The 20453-nt window shown below is 46.9% G+C and overlaps 1 protein-coding gene across 1 annotated transcript in view; it reads left to right on the plus strand.

The window, feature by feature from the left end:
* The first annotated feature begins 6123 nt into the window (after positions 1 to 6123).
* The window catches only part of SEMA4G (semaphorin 4G), a 141755-nt gene continuing 127425 nt past the window's right edge, over positions 6124 to 20453 (plus strand). Inside the window, exon 1 of the mRNA XM_063435029.1 lies at positions 6124 to 6254. The gene's annotated coding sequence lies outside the window, so the exon portion shown is untranslated. The remainder of the gene's footprint in view (positions 6255 to 20453) is intronic.

Below are 20453 nucleotides of genomic sequence, written 5' to 3' on the forward strand. Positions count from 1 at the left end.
CCTACAGGGATCACAGGAGTATGGCGGAGTCCTACGTAAGTGGGCAAACTGTTCATAAACGGTTTGCCCCATTGCCGAGGATCCGTGCCTGAGTACTAATGATATCATAACCCCTATAGCGAGATGTACAGCGAACCCTTCCAATTCTAGTCACTGTGTCTATAATCCTAAACTGTGACCCAGGGAAACACGTGTGTTGTTTGTCATTCCCTGTGTTTGCTAGCGGCATATTTACAGAAACATACATCAAACACGTAAACAAGAGCATAATTCAGAGCGGAAGGGATATAACAGTCCTTTCAATGTTATCCAAGTTAAATTGCTTGGCGACTGCATTCTTGGCTTTGAAGTTAGCTGAGAGCTTTTACCTATAATTGCTGTGATTCAATATTAATACTTTAACGACCTCCAGACAGGTTGGTTTACAATTGACTTTTGCTAGAAAGGACCATCATTATTTGCAATCAGTGTGCTCTGCATTCATTGTTTAAAGCAACATTCGGTGGAATATGCTTACTAAATGTTACTAATCAGTTATTTGCCAAAAAAATAAAAATAAAAATACAAACAACATATAATGTACACAGTTCTGTTTACAAGAGAGAAGCCATGTATAAACAAGCAAAAAGATTAATGATGCCAAGGTCTTACTGCCCTCTGATATACTTGTTTGATGTATTTTGCTAGTAGTAATTCTGCTGATGCAATGAGTTGCTGCTTTTGTTGCTAGTTAACTAGCAAGTCTCTAATTATAGAGGAAGTTCCCACTGGGGCCAGCAGTCATGGTGTCCTTGAGTCTGGTGATGTGACATCCAGTTGCAATAGAAATTCAAGATTTTGGGGGTGTCTAAATGGCACATTTGAAATATCAGCGATGAAATGCCAGCACTGTTCACTGAACGCGAGAGAGCTTAGAGTATGAACATCTTTGGAATTAGGGGAATTAATGTAGTTACCATACCATATGCTTGAATAATTTCTCCCAAAAAATAGAACGACTGGAGTTTGGCCAAATGTGAATATGGAAAACCAAACAGGGTGCAGAAATGGGCCAATCAGTGTTCTGCAAAATATGCACAGAATATAATATATATTTTTCAATAAACGTTCAGGAGCATTTTCACAGATCACGGGTCAAGTAAGGAAAAGTAACCAATAGAAATAAAAACAGAAGGAGGAGTAAAAAAAAATCTACATATATTATATATATATGTAATAAATATGCAAAATATAAATATAGATTTTGCTTGAACCGTTCCTCCATTTTTTTTTCTTACATGTGTCATTTCAATTCATTTGTCAATAAAATCAACATTTGGTGACTGTCCCCTAGACATTAATCCTATTTTTCTCCCATCAACTATGTCCTTTTATGGCTCCATGGACCAGAATCACAATTCAAAATGAACGTTTGGCATTGCGAGGTTCCTTTGTTCGTAATGTTAGTGTGTTTCAGCTCAGAGTGTGGGAATTTGTTCGATTATATTCGGCTGCAATTTCTGTTCAGACTGAAAGGAATCTCCAAGTCTAGTAGATACCATAGCGTTCTCACCTTGGGTCCTCAGTCAAGATGTTGTTACTTTTTAAACTCACCTTTGTGATCAGCACTGGTAAAATCGTTCTTGTAGGATGGTAAATTCATACCATGCACAATATTTCAAGATTGTTTGAGCTAGACTGATGGATTCCTCACATCTTATTATTCTACATTATTAGTTGTCTGTAGCTATTTATTTATTTGTTCAATTTGTTTATCTACATCTCATGCAGAAAAGCCGAGGTGTTGGCGTCTTGGACATGTTAATGATATCAACATCTACCAGAAAACACAAATCTGGTTATAGCTGTTAATGTTTATGAATTTATTTCAGCAAGATGCGTTTGTTTAAACTATGAGTTTAGATTGAAAAGGATGATCCAGGCATAACTGTTAACAAAAGGTGTTTCTGTTAAACGCAGCTCGAAAGCAGCAGAAAGCAGGAAAACGTGTTGCCTTGATAAAAAAAAAGGCTTACTTCAACCATTTTTATGTTGCATGTATTCTAACTTACGTACCCCATTGGGTACTATTAAAGTGTCCACCACCCCTTCTTTTAATATTAAAGGTGATGGTATTCAACGCCCCGTCCTAACGTCACACCACTTCACCACTTGCCTCTCCGTGGCCCAATCACATACTTGTCATAGTGAAGCAAGAGTTGACCAGTCTCAGAGCTCAGCCCGCATACAAACATGGAGGGGGGGAGAGAGTGGGGGTGAATAGAGTGAGGGAGGGGAATTTAAAATAAATAAATAAGTGGCAATGCAGTGAAGGAGGGGAGATTCAAGCTCCCCATTGCAATCACCCTCCCAGCGTATCAATGGTAGAAACTCGTTACGTATGTCACCAGTGCGCGATGATGACAGATGTAGTTTTTGTACAGAGGTCACGTGTGCTGGAGGAGCAACTAGGCTCCGGTTTAAAAATGCAAATATCTCTGTATCTCCTTCCAAGCAGAAGCACTACACATACAGGCTCCTTCCTCCATGACCAATTCTAAAAGCAGAAGTGGTCATTGTGGTTGGAGTAATGTTTTAATGTTAAAGGGAAATCATCACTTGTCTGGAAATTGATAAAACATTGGAAATCATAAGCAACTTTTGTTGCTATTTTTTTTTTTTCATGTGTTGCTCTGTTTGTTTGTTTTTTTAAATGTATATTAAAGATTTAGCAAGTGGCATCACAATCGAGTTCAATCTTGGCACAGCACATCCAGGGCACAAATGGAAAGTGAGGACATTGTTTTATTTTCCCTCTTTCACTAACTGTGTTCACTGACAGAAAAGGACAATTTTAAGAACAATGACTGACAGAAAACCAAGATGGAGGCACCGCGTTCCAGGACAGAGCTCTGTGGATCTCTGAGGGAACGACAACCATTTAAAGGCATTATATTGATAATACTTTGCAAGATATACAATATATACATTTAAATATATCTTATAAAGGATGCCCATCTTTAAAATGCATACAGGTGTACAGGTACCTAGTAGCAGTTATTACTGCCCAGACCAGGAAGAGAATTCATCCAATCAAAAGCCTTTCATTGTTTTCTATGGAATCTGCTCATATCCCAAAAGGCTCTGCTAGTTTAGACCTGGTAGTAGTTTCATTCATTATATAGGATGAATGAAACTACTGAACAAGCTGATAGCAGCCAAACCACAGCTGATATCTGTTAATTCCCAGTCTCGTTTCATACCTCCCAAAAGTCCCAAATTTGAATCCCTGTCCCACCATCCCATTCATTCTCTGGTGTCCCGGTTCTGGCGACACCGGGGTAAAGTCACCAATAAGTGCAGCACATGTAGATATTCTGCTTTGCGAAGTCCACTCACAGCATTACACTAACAGGAGAGAGCTTCAACAAAGCTGCGTGCATGCACTGCCCAAAATGGGCCTGATCAGAGCTGGAATGCATGCCCAGGGACACCAGCCTGACTGCCCCTTTCTTTCACACACTCTATAACAGGGGTAAGCACCATGATGCTTTACCAGTAACATGGCTAAAAGAGAATTATGGGAGAGGTAGTCCACAATATCTGGAGTGCCAAAGGTTGACTACCCTGATCTGTAGGGTTGATGGAGATAATTAAACAGCATTTGCAACCTTTTTGGGGAGACTAAGACATTTTTCACCCCTCATCTTCTTTCTGACCTGGAGCCAAAGGCTAACAATCATTTATAAGATATAAGGTAGTTATAACAAAGTACATGGCAATCTGCTGTGATTTCAGGTTAAAGGACCCTAAAGCCACCCAGGCCACCGCATTTCAATTAAGTAGTTTTTGTGCATTAACCCTGTAGGTTTAACCCTTTAATATAACACACAGTTTTTTTCAGTAAATGCAATGTTTGCATTGCCGGGTTAAACAAACCTCTAGTAGCTGAGACATTTCTGTCTCCATAACTGAGTAAATTTGGGTCCTGCAACCAAATGCTGCTCATAGCGCTGTGTTTTGACATGCACGAGCACTCCAATCCAGTTCTTCTCTATGAGAAGCATTGGGTTGGGCGAGATCTTGGGTGACATTAGCTTGGTTGCTGACATCACCGGAGGCGGAGCTGGTGGCTGCAATAGAGGAGTACCAGAGCTGGAAACAAAATAAGTAATATTTATTTAACTTTATTTTTACAGGGCAAAGGGGGTATACACAGTACTCACGTTGCAAGAAGGGAGTCTACAGAATCAGATTGTTATTTTCAGGACTGTATGTTCCCTTTAAGGTATGTCACTGAAATTCATTTTCTGTTCCAAAAGTCTAGCATTACTAGAATTACTTTTAAACATCCAGTATGTTCTACATGTTGTACAAAGGGTAAATGAAACAAATATATAGCGAGAAAATAAATGTGACATTTCAAAGAAAAGGTGACGTGGTTCTGCTTAAAACATTTTGCCCTGACGTTTTTCAGCTATAAAGTTCAAGGCTAACGCAAACATTTTCTGACAAATAGAAAAAAAAGATTCTAGTTAAAACATTAATGATTTGCTGTTGTTGTGCACTTTGTGTGGATGATCATTTTTACCCTTTCCTATTACCCAACCAGGGTCGGACTGGCCCACTACAATACAGGGAAATTTCCCGGTAGGCCGGCTTACTAGCAGGCCGGTGCGTGGCTGCCTTGTGCGCACCGGCCTCCTGGTATGCCAGCCTACCGGGAAATTTTCAGAAAAGGCAGTGTTTAAATTGCTGCCTAGGAACATCTCTAGTGACAGTCACTCAGACGGCCACTAGAGATGCATCCTAGTCCAGTGCTGCACAGTGCGCAGCACCTATGTTGAGCATCTCCACTCTCTGCAGGCGCTGAACGCTCCCCATAGAGATGCAGTGATGCAATTCATCCCTGTGAGGAGATGCTGATTGGTGCGGCCACACATGCGCAATAGTCCCCCAATGCTTTCCCACGGGAATTGAATTCGCATTAATTGAAATTTATCCAGTTGTCAAAGTGAAGAGTACAATTTTATTACTTAAAAAAAACAAAAACAAGATAACATCATTTATTTTACTGCTGTGCAATAACATACATTCACAATTTCAGTCAAATTTCTTAATATATCAAGAAAATGGACTGAAACATTGAATATATGTAAATGCATGTCTGCTAAATCCGCTCTTTTGTTTATTTTGAAGCCCTGTGAGTGCTTTCTTTCACGTTTGAGTGATAGTTTTCAGTTTGAAGGGTTTCCCCTGCTTCCATATCTGCGCACTATGCTGGCGCGATGCATTATGGGGCTGGTATGGAATTTTTTTACAGGGCTGCTTTTCATTCCCAGTGCGGCCCTGCCCCCCACGCGAACCTTGTCACCAAAAATTAGGCTTCAACTGGAGAAAAACGCAAAGTTATAGGGGGGATACTGCAAACACATGCAGAGTTATTCCATAAAGTGATTTTCATTTTTTAGACCAAAGTAATCAAACTGGACTCATAGCTGACTTAGAGAATGTTTCAAATTATTCTATTTTTCCCATAAGTTTGAAATTCACTTTGAATTCTCACTATTATTATTATTATGATATTTAGAGAATAACTCGGATACAGTCAGGTTATTCACTACACATCGGATTGTGGGAAATGAAATCTGTATGGCAAAACTGGGGCGAAAATAGACCAACTGCGATTATAGGTGCGTTAAGAGAATTTATCCAATTAAGATATTTTAGCCTTGGTATTATTCAGGTTTAATTCAGTGTTTAGTGAATAATCCTCAGTAGGATTTGTAAACCATGCCTGGTTTAAAGTTAAAGGGACCTCTCCTGTTTCTACATTACACTGTGTCCACCTCCCTCATTGTACAGCGTTACTGAATATGTTGGCGCCTCATAGATGCTAAATTTCCATAATGGTGTATAAGGGGGAAGGAGGAATGGGGAAGGTATATTGTTTATGTAACATGTGCCCTTTGTACAGTTATATCCCCTTGTGAAGGTTTGGCCAGTCCTGATGTTGAGACCATAAGGTAACATTGTGTCCAATTGTTCCAATGTGACCCAGTGAAGTCATGGTGCAGTACCTCTCGCTGCCGGCTGGTGGCGGGAGCGAGCCGCTGGCTGTACATACAATGCAATGTGAGTGGAGCTGCGCACATTTCACACTGCGCGGAGTGAGCGGAGCTGAGAGTCTGCGTGGGGTGCATGGCAGGGGGCTCACACTGATTATTCCCACCTCCCCCCGGATCCGGATCCCGGTACACACTGCCACAGACACGGTAAGCACCGACTCACTAACCTGTGCTGGGGGAGGGAGCTCTGACTGGCCGCACCGTGTGCTCTGCACTCAGGTAGCTGAGCTCACACACACACACCTACCTTAGCCAGGCATTAGGTATTAGCCATGGAGCGCTTCCTCACCTCCTGAGCCCCCCAGATCCTCGCCTCCAGATCCTCACCTCCTGAACCCCCCCGGATCCTCGCCTCCTGAACCCCCCCGGATCCTCACCTCCTAAACCCCCCAGACCCTCACCTCCTAACCCCCCCGGATCCTCACCTCCTGAACCCCCCCGGATCCTCACCTCCTGAACCCCCCCGGATCCTCACCTCCTGAACCCCCCCCCCCCCGGATCCTCACCTCCTGAACCCCCCCCCCCGATCCTCACCTCCTGAACCCCCCCCCCCCCCCCGATCCTCACCTCCTAAACCCCCCGGTTCCTCACCTCCTAAACCACCCGGATCCTCACCTCCTGAACCCCCCCGGATCCTCACCTCCTAAACCCCCCAGACCCTCACCTCCTAACCCCCCCAGACCCTCACAAACCCCCCAGACCCTCACCTCCTAAACCCCCCAGACCCTCACCTCCTAAACCCCCCAGACCCTCACCTCCTAAACCCCCCAGACCCTCACCTCCTAAACCCCCCAGACCCTCACCTCCTAAACCCCCCAGACCCTCACCTCCTAAACCCCCCAGACCCTCACCTCCTAAACCCCCCAGACCCTCACCTCCTAAACCCCCCAGACCCTCACCTCCTAAATCCCCCCAGACCCTCACCTCCTAAATCCCCCCAGACCCTCACCTCCTAAACCCCCCAGACCCTCACCTCCTAAACTTCCCAGACCCTCACCTCCTAAACCCCCCAGACCCTCACCTCCTAAACCCCCCAGACCCTCACCTCCTGAGCCCCCCAGACCCTCACCTCCTGAGCCCCCCAGACCCTCACCTCCTGAGCCCCCCAGACCCTCACCTCCTGAGCCCCCCAGACCCTCACCTCCTGAGCCCCCCCAGACCCTCACCTCCTGAGCCCCCCCAGACCCTCACCTCCTGAGCCCCCCCAGACCCTCACCTCCTGAGCCCCCCCAGACCCTCACCTCCTGAGCCCCCCCAGACCCTCACCTCCTGAGCCCCCCCAGACCCTCACCTCCTGAGCCCCCCCAGACCCTCACCTCCTGAGCCCCCCCAGACCCTCACCTCCTGAGCCCCCCCAGACCCTCACCTCCTGAGCCCCCCCAGACCCTCACCTCCTGAGCCCCCCCAGACCCTCACCTCCTGAGCCCCCCCAGACCCTCACCTCCTGAGCCCCCCCAGACCCTCACCTCCTGAGCCCCCCCAGACCCTCACCTCCTGAGCCCCCCCAGACCCTCACCTCCTGAGCCCCCCCAGACCCTCACCTCCTGAGCCCCCCCAGACCCTCACCTCCTGAGCCCCCCCAGACCCTCACCTCCTGAGCCCCCCCAGACCCTCACCTCCTGAGCCCCCCCAGACCCTCACCTCCTGAGCCCCCCCAGACCCTCACCTCCTGAGCCCCCCCAGACCCTCACCTCCTGAGCCCCCCCAGACCCTCACCTCCTGAGCCCCCCCAGACCCTCACCTCCTGAGCCCCCCCAGACCCTCACCTCCTGAGCCCCCCCAGACCCTCACCTCCTGAGCCCCCCCAGACCCTCACCTCCTGAGCCCCCCCAGACCCTCACCTCCTGAGCCCCCCCAGACCCTCACCTCCTGAGCCCCCCCAGACCCTCACCTCCTGAGCCCCCCCAGACCCTCACCTCCTGAGCCCCCCCAGACCCTCACCTCCTGAGCCCCCCCAGACCCTCACCTCCTGAGCCCCCCCAGACCCTCACCTCCTGAGCCCCCCCAGACCCTCACCTCCTGAGCCCCCCCAGACCCTCACCTCCTGAGCCCCCCCAGACCCTCACCTCCTGAGCCCCCCCAGACCCTCACCTCCTGAGCCCCCCCAGACCCTCACCTCCTGAGCCCCCCCAGACCCTCACCTCCTGAGCCCCCCCAGACCCTCACCTCCTGAGCCCCCCCAGACCCTCACCTCCTGAGCCCCCCCAGACCCTCACCTCCTGAGCCCCCCCAGACCCTCACCTCCTGAGCCCCCCCAGACCCTCACCTCCTGAGCCCCCCCAGACCCTCACCTCCTGAGCCCCCCCAGACCCTCACCTCCTGAGCCCCCCCAGACCCTCACCTCCTGAGCCCCCCCAGACCCTCACCTCCTGAGCCCCCCCAGACCCTCACCTCCTGAGCCCCCCCAGACCCTCACCTCCTGAGCCCCCCCAGATCCTCACCTCCTGAGCCCCCCCAGATCCTCACCTCCTGAGCCCCCCCAGATCCTCACCTCCTGAGCCCCCCCAGATCCTCTTCTCCTGGGCTCCCCATATCTTCACATTAAGCTCCCAGATCCTCTCCTCCTGAGCCCCCCCCCTTCCTCTCCTCCTGAGCCCCCCCCCTTCCTCTCCTCCTGAGCCCCCCCCCTTCCTCTCCTCCTGAGCCCCCCCCCTTCCTCTCCTCCTGAGCCCCCCCCCTTCCTCTCCTCCTGAGCCCCCCCCCTTCCTCTCCTCCTGAGCCCCCCCCCTTCCTCTCCTCCTGAGCCCCCCCCCTTCCTCTCCTCCTGAGCCCCCCCCCCTTCCTCTCCTCCTGAGCCCCCCCCCTTCCTCTCCTCCTGAGCCCCCCCCCTTCCTCTCCTCCTGAGCCCCCCCCCTTCCTCTCCTCCTGAGCCCCCCCCCTTCCTCTCCTCCTGAGCCCCCCCCCCTTCCTCTCCTCCTGAGCCCCCCCCTTCCTCTCCTCCTGAGCCCCCCCCTTCCTCTCCTCCTGAGCCCCCCCCTTCCTCTCCTCCTGAGCCCCCCCCTTCCTCTCCTCCTGAGCCCCCCCTTCCTCTCCTCCTGAGCCCCCCCCATCCTCTCCTCCTGAGCCCCCCAAGATCCTCTCCTCCTGAGCCCCCCCATCCTCTCCTCCTGAGCCCCCCAAGATCCTCTCCTCCTGAGCCCCCCAAGATCCTCTCCTCCTGAGCCCCCCAAGATCCTCTCCTCCTGAGCCCCCCAAGATCCTCTCCTCCTGAGCCCCCCAAGATCCTCTCCTCCTGAGCCCCCCAAGATCCTCTCCTCCTGAGCCCCCCAAGATCCTCTCCTCCTGAGCCCCCCAAGATCCTCTCCTCCTGAGCCCCCCAAGATCCTCTCCTCCTGAGCCCCCCAAGATCCTCTCCTCCTGAGCCCCCCCCCCCCGAGATCCTCTCCTCCTGAGCCCCCCCCCCCCGAGATCCTCTCCTCCTGAGCCCCCCCCCCGAGATCCTCTCCTCCTGAGCCCCCCCCCGAGATCCTCTCCTCCTGAGCCCCCCCCCCCGAGATCCTCTCCTCCTGAGCCCCCCCCGAGATCCTCTCCTCCTGAGCCCCCCCCCGAGATCCTCTCCTCCTGAGCCCCCCCCCCGAGATCCTCTCCTCCTGAGCCCCCCCCCCAGATCCTCTCCTCCTGAACCCCCCCCCGAGATCCTCTCCTCCTGAACCCCCCCCCCCCGAGATCCTCTCCTCCTGAACCCCCCCCCGAGATCCTCTCCTCCTGAACCCCCCCCCCCGAGATCCTCTCCTCCTGAACCCCCCCCGAGATCCTCTCCTCCTGAACACCCCCCGAGATCCTCTCCTCCTGAACACCCCCCCCCGAGATCCTCTCCTCCTGACCCCCCCCCCCGAGATCCTCTCCTCCTGACCCCCCCCCCCCGAGATCCTCTCCTCCTGACCCCCCCCCGAGATCCTCTCCTCCTGAACCCCCCCCCGAGATCCTCTCCTCCTGAACCCCCCCCCGAGATCCTCTCCTCCTGAACCCCCCCCCCGAGATCCTCTCCTCCTGAGCCCCCCCCGAGATCCTCTCCTCCTGAGCCCCCCCCGAGATCCTCTCCTCCTGAGCCCCCCCCCGAGATCCTCTCCTCCTGAGCCCCCCCCCCGAGATCCTCTCCTCCTGAGCCCCCCCCCGAGATCCTCTCCTCCTGAGCCCCCCCCCCGAGATCCTCTCCTCCTGAGCCCCCCCCGAGATCCTCTCCTCCTGAGCCCCCCCCCGAGATCCTCTCCTCCTGAGCCCCCCCCCCAGATCCTCTCCTCCTGAACCCCCCCCCGAGATCCTCTCCTCCTGAACCCCCCCCCCCGAGATCCTCTCCTCCTGAACCCCCCCCCGAGATCCTCTCCTCCTGAACCCCCCCCCCCGAGATCCTCTCCTCCTGAACCCCCCCCGAGATCCTCTCCTCCTGAGCCCCCCCCGAGATCCTCTCCTCCTGAGCCCCCCCGAGATCCTCTCCTCCTGAGCCCCCCCCGAGATCCTCTCCTCCTGAGCCCCCCCCCGAGATCCTCTCCTCCTGAGCCCCCCCCCGAGATCCTCTCCTCCTGAGCCCCCCCCCGAGATCCTCTCCTCCTGAGCCCCCCCCGAGATCCTCTCCTCCTGAGCCCCCCCCCGAGATCCTCTCCTCCTGAGCCCCCCCCGAGATCCTCTCCTCCTGAGCCCCCCCCGAGATCCTCTCCTCCTGAGCCCCCCCCGAGAGATCCTCTCCTCCTGAGCCCCCCCCCCGAGATCCTCTCCTCCTGAGCCCCCCCCCCCCGAGATCCTCTCCTCCTGAGCCCCCCCCCCACCCGAGATCCTCTCCTCCTGAGCCCCCCCCCCAGATCCTCTCCTCCTGAGCCCCCCCCCCGAGATCCTCTCCTCCTGAGCCCCCCCCCCGAGATCCTCTCCTCCTGAGCCCCCCCCCCCGAGATCCTCTCCTCCTGAGCCCCCCCCCCCGAGATCCTCTCCTCCTGAGCCCCCCCCCGAGATCCTCTCCTCCTGAGCCCCCCCCGAGATCCTCTCCTCCTGAGCCCCCCCCCGAGATCCTCTCCTCCTGAGCCCCCCCCCCCGAGATCCTCTCCTCCTGAGCCCCCCCCCCCGAGATCCTCTCCTCCTGAGCCCCCCCCCCCGAGATCCTCTCCTCCTGAGCCCCCCCCCCCCCGAGATCCTCTCCTCCTGAGCCCCCCCCCCCGAGATCCTCTCCTCCTGAGCCCCCCCCCCCGATCCTCTCCTCCTGAGCCCCCCCCCCCGATCCTCTCCTCCTGAGCCCCCCCCCCCGATCCTCTCCTCCTGAGCCCCCCCCCCCCGATCCTCTCCTCCTGAGCCCCCCCCCCGATCCTCTCCTCCTGAGCCCCCCCCCCCATCCTCTCCTCCTGAGCCCCCCCCCCATCCTCTCCTCCTGAGCCCCCCCCCCCCATCCTCTCCTCCTGAGCCCCCCCCCTCCATCCTCTCCTCCTGAGCCCCCCCCCCCCATCCTCTCCTCCTGAGCCCCCCCCCCCCATCCTCTCCTCCTGAGCCCCCCCCTCCTCTCCTCCTGAGCCCCCATCCTCTCCTCCCCGAGATCCTCACATTGAGCATTGCGATTTCACTTAGTGAATGAGAGGGGGGTCCATTTACCTGTTGGATACAATGTTTCTATTTTGTTTATTTTTATTAACGCATTGTGTATTTAACCCCATCACTGCCTGGTGATGCAGTGACCGTACAGACTGCTTCTGGCACAGCATGGATTAACCCATATCTTGCCAGCTGGTGTGTTAAACCTTAGTTATGAACTACAGATCTGGGTATAGTGTGAGGAGGTGTATGCAGTGTCTGTACTTTGTATTTAGAATAATGTCAATGTCTTCATTGTAACAATTGGTATACTTTATTATTATTATTATTATTACTGCAGTATTCTGAGCTCCTATGTGACTGTTTATTATTTCCATGTGAATCCCTTTGAGCACACACTGCCTTCCATCCTTACCAGGCTACTGATATAATAAAAACCCATTGAGTTGGGTAATCAGTGTAAGGGTGAGAGAGCGTTTCCTGAATGGAGTTTATCTAATCCTGTCTGGGAATGAAAGGGTTAAGTGTTTTCCTGTGGCGATACATGCACTATGCAGGCTGCCTCCATGTTCCAATATGGCTGTGCTGTTTGTATGTACTGAAAGCCTCCTTATAGAAGACAGGTATGTTGACACTATGTAGTCAGCTTACTAGAACAATCACAGCAGGTCTTTTCCAATATACAGCCCATCAAAGGTTAATTATGGATAAAGGACTGCAGGGTCACAAACAGTTAACCCCTGAGACCTTGGATCTCCTCTGCAAGCTGACACTGTAGGATTTAGCATTTTTGCATTATTTTACTCAGTGCCTGCTTCACTAATGTCCTTTTCTAGTAGTTAGCCAAATTCTATGCTACACAAATATTGCACTGATATAATTTGTATTTTGGAATAATTATTTCCTATGTGAGCATCCCATAATTCTGTGCTTGTTTAATGTAATCATGCTAAATTTACTGTTGGTGAATAGAGAATAAGTTATTGAAATCAAGCGAATGACCACTTAATGTCCCATTTATATGCTGGCATAAACATATATGGTGTCCTGCTTGATGTGCTGTGACTGGGGAAATTTCGACCCAGGAATTGCAAACCTATAACCTGATTGGATACACCTCCAGCTCAGATACTTTGTCTTAAAACGTGAAACGTACAATTTCCTTACGATTTAACTAATGCACCTGGGCATCTTCCTATAGTTTAAAATTCCCATATACATCGGATTAAATATTATGATTTTGCAGGCTTTAAAAAAAATACAATAAATTGGGAATTTTAAAGAACCTTGTCTTGAAAGCAGATTATTTTAAGATGTCAATTAACACCTGTCCGGCACACAGAGGGTTAAGGCTGTAGAACAGATTGTTTATATGGAAGGAGTGTGTGGGTGATGATCAACACAAATTAGTGTAGTGGTAAAATCACTGTTTAGATTCTTGTTTTTTATCCCCTTAGTAATTGCTAATTATAGGCTTTGTTTCCTATTCTTAATTTACATAGACGCATATTCACAGTATAAATAATGATTTATCTCTTTTATATGTAAGTGCTTGGATAAACATTTACAATTATTCAAAGTAATTACTCTGTAAATGGAATGATTCGGACCTGTACATTTTATACATTATATAACTAAAGGTAGAATACAAGTTCTGTAACATCTTAACCTTTTCAGACCGGGATCAAAATGAATATAATGGCATTACCTCATCCACCGCTTATTCAATTGTAAAATAATAAGTAAAAACATTGTTTCAAAAGAGCAAGCACCATAACCACTACGGAGCACTCCTCCAGTCATATCCTCCATTGAGAGGCAGAAGCTCTCAGCACTGAGCTAGCCTTGTGGTAGGGCTTAGCTCATTGGCTGAGAGTGATCAGCTGATTTTCTTGGCCAATGAGTTGATCTTAATAGAAGTTCTCTGCGGGGCTTGTGATTCTCATTGGAAGGAGGTGACCAGCGACCAATGGAACACAAGTGTTCATACTCCTGGCAAGATTCCTACTTCAGCATGCTGTAGTGGTTATGGTCTTTGCAGTGTCCCTTTAATTCTGCATTAGTGTCTTCCAAGTGTCCAAGACATTGCCAGCCTGCTGGGGGATGCCGTGCTACTAAATATTATTGGATTGTGGGCAAATGCCTATGGACCTTTACAATGCTCCGTTCAAGGCAAACAGGTGGCGCAGGCTGCGGCCTTTGCAACCCTTCTTTAACAAAACTCTAACCAGACAAACCTTCCTTAAAAGTTGACAGACAAAAATGAGACAAAAAATGAGTGAATCATTTTTCATTTCTTTTTTTTTTTTCAATGTACGGTACTTTTGTCATTACTGCATTCAGCTTTTGTGAATCACTTCACGCGCCATCACAATTTGCTGTTTAGTAAACAAGCCTCCGAGTGCCCTATTCTACAGAACACACCTTTACAAAGCAAAATGGGATTATTTTCTGCTCTTAATGAGTCTGCAGCTTGCAGTGTAATTCACAGATCAAAGGATTGACTTCTCGGCTTCTAAATTAAACTGTCAGGCACAATCTCAGTGTAAATGTAACACTTACCGTGCCAGGATTGTAAGCAGTCACCTGAAAATCCCTGTACTGCTCACTTTTTTGCAGCTAAAAGGGTTAAATCCAGGATCTTTACCAGCGAACAACTAAGAAATCAATTTATAAACCGATGTAATTTATCCTTTAAGGAGGTAGACTTTAAAACGAACAAACAAAACAAAAAAAGACCATTGTTAAACCCCCCTAAGAAAAAAAAGAAACCAAAGTCTTTGATATTTTCCCTTGAATTAAGAGATTTCTTTTGACGCTGAACTGAGTGAGTTCTATAGAATTTACATTATCCAGATAATTAATGACACGTTTATAGATGCACATAAACACAATTACAGGGCTGTAGTAAGTTATTTCAGAGTTTGTCATGGTAACGGGATGGTTTCTTTACCAAGGTAATTTTCTCCAGACAATACACATCACATTTTCCTTCTATATTTTAATAGTTTAAAGGAAAATATTGCTCTTTGATATATATTATCTTAATACATCACCCTGGAAATGTGTGGCTAGAGACATCCAGCTGCCCTCGATGGCAGATATATTTTTGCCTAATTTTCCTGTAACTACTTAACCATTTAATTACATGTTCTCATTATGGTTGAATATCATTTTCACTAAAGTCCGAATTGCCCCACACTGAATGGCGCAAAACCAATCACAGCTGTATGTAACCATTCGGACTTCAACATCCAGGTATTGCTGATGGAATTGATGGGCCTGAATTTGGCCCAATTTTTGACCATGTCAATCGTGGCTGGACAGCTGAAATCTGGGTCGAATAAATGAAATCCGGGCCCGGCTGTAAATTTTGTTACTGGTAAAAAGTCGGATTTTTCTGTGCTGGAGCTAGCTGTATTAAACGGTTAGCATGAGTTACAGAAGTGAATATTTCCAAGCCATCACTTTACAGAGAATAATGTTTCATCTGTACATTGTACTTGTCAAAGTGCTGGCAAAAGCATTGATACAATGTTATCTCACTGTATAGTCTCTATAGTCTTAACCAGGGGCATAGCAGTAAAAAGACTGCAATGCCCAAGCTTCAAATCGCAATCTCACGTTCCGGAGTTAAATACTAGCAGTTGCAATAACACAGAAAATATAATTCCATTGAAAACAGCCCCATCTTATACTGCGTGGCACGTACATAAAACTTAATTACATTGTGCTAGCTAAATCTGTGTAATATAGAAAAATGTGATTATACAACTTGCTTATAAATTGTTTTTAATTGCATTGTTCGAGAAATAGTATTCCGCACATTAACTAAGCAAAACTGTTTATCAGCTCAGACCTCTAGAGCAGGGGTGGCCAAAACGTATTTTGACGAGCCGCAATTCCCATGGTGCTTCGACATCTATAAAATGTCACTGCACCATAACCACTTCATTGTGCTGACGTGGTATAGTACAAGGACTCCGTCTGTGCAGCATTTTAACATGAAACACAGCCAGATACAAGATGTCTTGGCTTGTTTCCAGGATTGTGACTCCTGTCGGACAGCTAGCCTCTACCTAGGATAGAGAGCCAAGCCTTTGACTGCGTGTAACCCAGTTCCCTGAACATGAACCGGTTTCGTGTAATCTGGTAACCGTTACAATATGGCTGATGTATCGAACACTTTCTGTCATCCTAACTGATGCATGGACTCCAATTAGGGATAATCAACCTCCTTAAACTATAAACCAGTGAAGTGAAATTAGTAGAATCCAAGGGAGCTGTCTGGTTGATCCTGTTTTTTTTTAATATAAGATTTTATAAAAAAAAAAAAACCTAAACTATGCCCAGTCACTGGCTGACGTGTGGGTTCGTATGATTGTTTTTCACTGGGCGCTGTTCTCCAGAGAATTTAATGGGACTTGGAACTTGATTTATTCAGCATCTGTAGTTGGTATAAAACATGCACCAGCAGCTCTTGCAATAATTGATGCTCTCGTTCCGCCTTGGAAAGAAAGTGAGGCTTGAATTTCTATTCTTTATTTTCATTGGGAAATGAAAATGTGTGCGCGTACTTATGGCTGTGTCCTAAGTCCTGAATGGCACATACATGCAAGGATAGACCCGTGTGAAGGTCGAAGGATGCTCCATCCGTGGAGATGGCTGGGTTAGTGCTCCAACTGCAGTATCTATGATACTGTCTGAAATTACAGGACTGCTTTCCAGCCTTCTGCAGGCAACCATAAAAGCAGTACCACTATCTTGGCACGGAATGACCTAAAGGTGGATCTCGATATTGTAGCACTACAAGTGCCATGAGGCTTTGTCAATTTTTAATGTTATACTATAGAAAGGGAAACAAATACGTGACGACCCACACAAAACATCTAATGCGTCTAACCTGCATACTAGATTAGAAAATAAGATATTTCAGAGGGACACTAAAGGCATCAAAAAAACTTTAGCTTAATGAGGCAGTTTTGATATATTGATCATGTTTCTGTGCTCACGCTGCTCAAATCTCTGCCATTTAGGAGTTACATCACCTTTGTTTCTGTTTATGCAGCCCTAGCCACACCTCCCCTGGCTGCAACTCACACACACTGCATGAAAACAAAATGGTTTCATTTTTAATCAGATGTTAACTTGCTTTATAAAGTTGATCTCCTGTTCTGTAAATTGAACATTAACAAAACCCAGGAGGCTTCCTTGGGGTCTAGGAAGCTGTTAAAGCAGATAAGAGATTCTAAATGAAACAGACTGTGCAATAAAGGAAATTTAAACATTAGATCTCTCTTTACAGGAAGTGTTTACGAAGGCTGTGTAAGTCACATGCAGGGAGGTGTGACTAGGGCTGCATAAACAAAGGAATTTAATTCCTAAATAGCAGAGAATATACCAGTGATCTATACACAAAAACTACTTCATCAGGTTGAAGTTGTTTTGGTGCCAATAGTGTCCCGTTAAATATATTTCTCAATATAAAGGCTTAATCCATTGATAAAACCAGGTTGTTCTGCTTTGTGGTGCTGGTTGTTCCTGTATGTGTGTGATGCAGTGGGCTCTGATCTCTGGTTCCCCTTAATCCACCTGCTATAGATCAGAGTGCCGAGCTGCTAGGGCCTACTCCTAGTTACCCGCGTTGTGGCTCGTATTATAAAATCCTAGATTTCTTTTAGCATTTCGGTACATGCTCACAGGTCAGTGCATTGTTAGTCTAATTCCAAATAGAGGATTTAAGCGATCGGATATGGATTTTGTGTCCACGGTTGGTGTTTTAGTATCTGATGCTGCTTACTGCTTGTTTAAAGGCTTTCTTTGGGCCGTTTTACTGGGCCGTGATGTCACAGTGAAGCAAGGAATACATACAATTAATGTAATAATGTATTACAGGAAAGCCTGTAGGATTTTTAGGCTAGCTCGGAGCTGACAGACCTTTCAGCATCCAACACAATTTCTTACAATAAAAATGTCTTGTTCTTACAAATGAAAAGAAATTGAGAATTTTGATGTAGTCTCCCAGTCAGTCTCTTCAAATCTCTTTCGACTTTTACTTGTTCTGAAAAAGCTCCTCTGAATATCCAAGGTGGCATTAATGCACATTCAGTAAGAAGAATGATTGTCAACTCATCTTGCGGTACCATTCATATTCAGATCCCAAATATATAGTCCAGAATCTTTATTAAATGTGCTGTGAGACTACAATTTATATAAATTACAGGCTGTGTATACTGGAGATATATTCCTTAGTTCCTCCTAAAGAACACGTCTGTTTTTACCTTTTTGAATTTGCAGCAATTGTTCTCGTATTGAAGCATTATTGTCATGAGAAACAGAATGTCTGTCTGTTTTTATAGTTTAAATTATTAATGTTGCCCGGAAACTAAGAGTCTCTATAATGGCGTCTGCATTAAAAACAAAAAGAAACATACATTTCTAAAACAACAAAACTTTACACAAATCAATATTACCTAGAAAAATAAATACACGTCTGCAAATATGGTTTAATGACATTGCTACATTTTCACTATTTGGAATTGGCAAAAATATTATTTGTACTAAAAGACTGGCGATTGTGCCATGAAAATCCTTTTTCATATATTAAGCAACTGAGCAGGTTTGTACTTTTGGGCACTGCAAGGCATGGTGGGAACGCACAGGTTCACCACTGCGCAGAGCAGAAAGTGCCTTTCAATTAATTTAATCTACACATTTACTAGCGATTTCACAAGCGCAGTATATTGATTAACCTTTATCACTTACCCGAAGGGGACATTGCCATCCCACTTTTATGGGTGACCGGTCACTTTCGCATTCTGTCCGCCTTCGCAACCAATAAGAATTCCCGGTCACTTTAGCATCGTGTATTAAAAGACTTTCTCGTGATATATTTTTTAATGTTGGGAAATGTCACCTGTTCTTTCAGCGTGGCCTTGTAACTGGAATTAACAGTGGGGTGGATGGGAGCTGCGCGCTGGTAATTGGCTCCTGCTTCATTTTCGTGTGGGAGAATATTTGACAGAGGGCAAAGATCGAGTTTAGAACTTACAGTAATGCCTGTTTTTCTTACAGCATGTTTTTTTTTTTTCACTTTCTTAGTTGGACTTTATTCACAATTAAAAAAAAAAAATCCACCAATCTATCTCCTCTTACAAGCCCTGCTGAGCATGATGGTTATTTTCGCTCAGTTTTTGTGTTTATTGTTTTGTTTTTTTTTGGAGTCCTGGTATAGATTAAATTTCCTGACCCGTTTATAAGTAAATTAATAAAACAATCTGGGCCTGGCCATTTAGGATAATTTTGAAACACAAAGAAACAAATTAAATACTCTACGTTAAGGATAGAATCGGGCCGTTTTAGGAGCTTTATAGGCTCCCGAGAAAAGCAGTGCACTGGGGCCATGCCTATACAACTACACACAGAAATGAAAATTTCAATTATCGATGCAATGAAAATTAGATTTATTGGTACCTCTAACAAAAGGTGATTAGTCCACATAAATGTTTTAATAAAGAGGGTTTGAAGGTTCTAACTAAATCCCGCGGAATACTATGCTGAAAGGTTTGCAAGTCTATGAGTCCCCCATGCTTGTGGGGGTCCTGGGCAACTGCCCAGTGTGCCTATGCATTCAGACAGCCCTGTATAGCATTCTCTAGACTAGACTGTCAAACTGTAATCTAATGTATATGTATCACTTGAACGACAAAGGTATACAAAAAGGTTTTATTAGATGGGTCCACAGTAATTGGATGTCTCATTAAATGTATCAATAAATGAAAAAGACAATGTAAAATGGGAAGTATAGTACAATAGCTACAAATTCTGGAATTACATATAGGCTGACTACATAATACATGAATTAATGGATATCAGTATACAAAATAGCTATATGAGATACCAAATCTTACAAACCCATAAATAATTATATATACAAAGAAAATAAAATCATACCAGACCTAGTGAGAAGAAGGACAAGAGTCAACCAATAAGCCCCAACGTTTCGTCAAAATGCCTTTATCGGGGGTCTCCCTTGAAAAAGGCATTTTGCCGAAACGTTGTATCTCAAATAGCTTTTGGGTGGTCTCTTTTGCTGTCATTTATCAAATAATTATTTGGTATTGAGTCTACACCAAATAATTGACAGATGGGAGAGATATTTGTAAGCACAACTTCTTGCACAATGTATAGATGGAATATCCATGCTGTTTTTAAAAGAGTGTGAGTGGTTTAGGATATAACGGGTCCCCTGGGAAATGTTTCTTCATCAAGGGTTATTTGACCACCATATCTAAATTTCAAAACATAATAAACATAAAGAAGTTACTAATTAAAAACACTGTATTTTTATCACCATATTGCGAATAGGAAGCTCTTCACCAGTATTCCTCCAGTATTCATGTGTATGTGAGAAAAGTAAGCTGTTGAATAATTTTATAAATTTATGCAATGAGTATATATACAATCTGCTATTGAAAAAGGTTAAATTCAGTAATAAAATCCTTTATCTTTATGAATAAAACCGTTTCCCATAATTCAATGAGTAACAACATTTCTAAACAAATTACCCATTTTTTTTAATTTTTTTTTTGTACTTGTTTTTATATATTTAAGTTTAGAATAATAGTTAATACAAGTTATTTAGTGAACATTTACTCAGGTCGTTGATACTGCAGGGTTTAAGGTCCAGGCTGCTATTTTTGTGCTAAGGATGTACAGGAGGTGGTCTTTACTCTCACCCAGTGAGTTGGGACTTCCTGTCCACCTATGGAGCCAAAAGGAATTCCCGGTCAATGACTTTTAATAGCAGTAGTACCTGGAAAGGGCAACAAGGGA

The sequence above is a fragment of the Pelobates fuscus genome, chromosome 10 (assembly GCF_036172605.1).
Source record: "Pelobates fuscus isolate aPelFus1 chromosome 10, aPelFus1.pri, whole genome shotgun sequence".
Taxonomy (NCBI): Eukaryota; Metazoa; Chordata; class Amphibia; order Anura; family Pelobatidae; genus Pelobates; species Pelobates fuscus.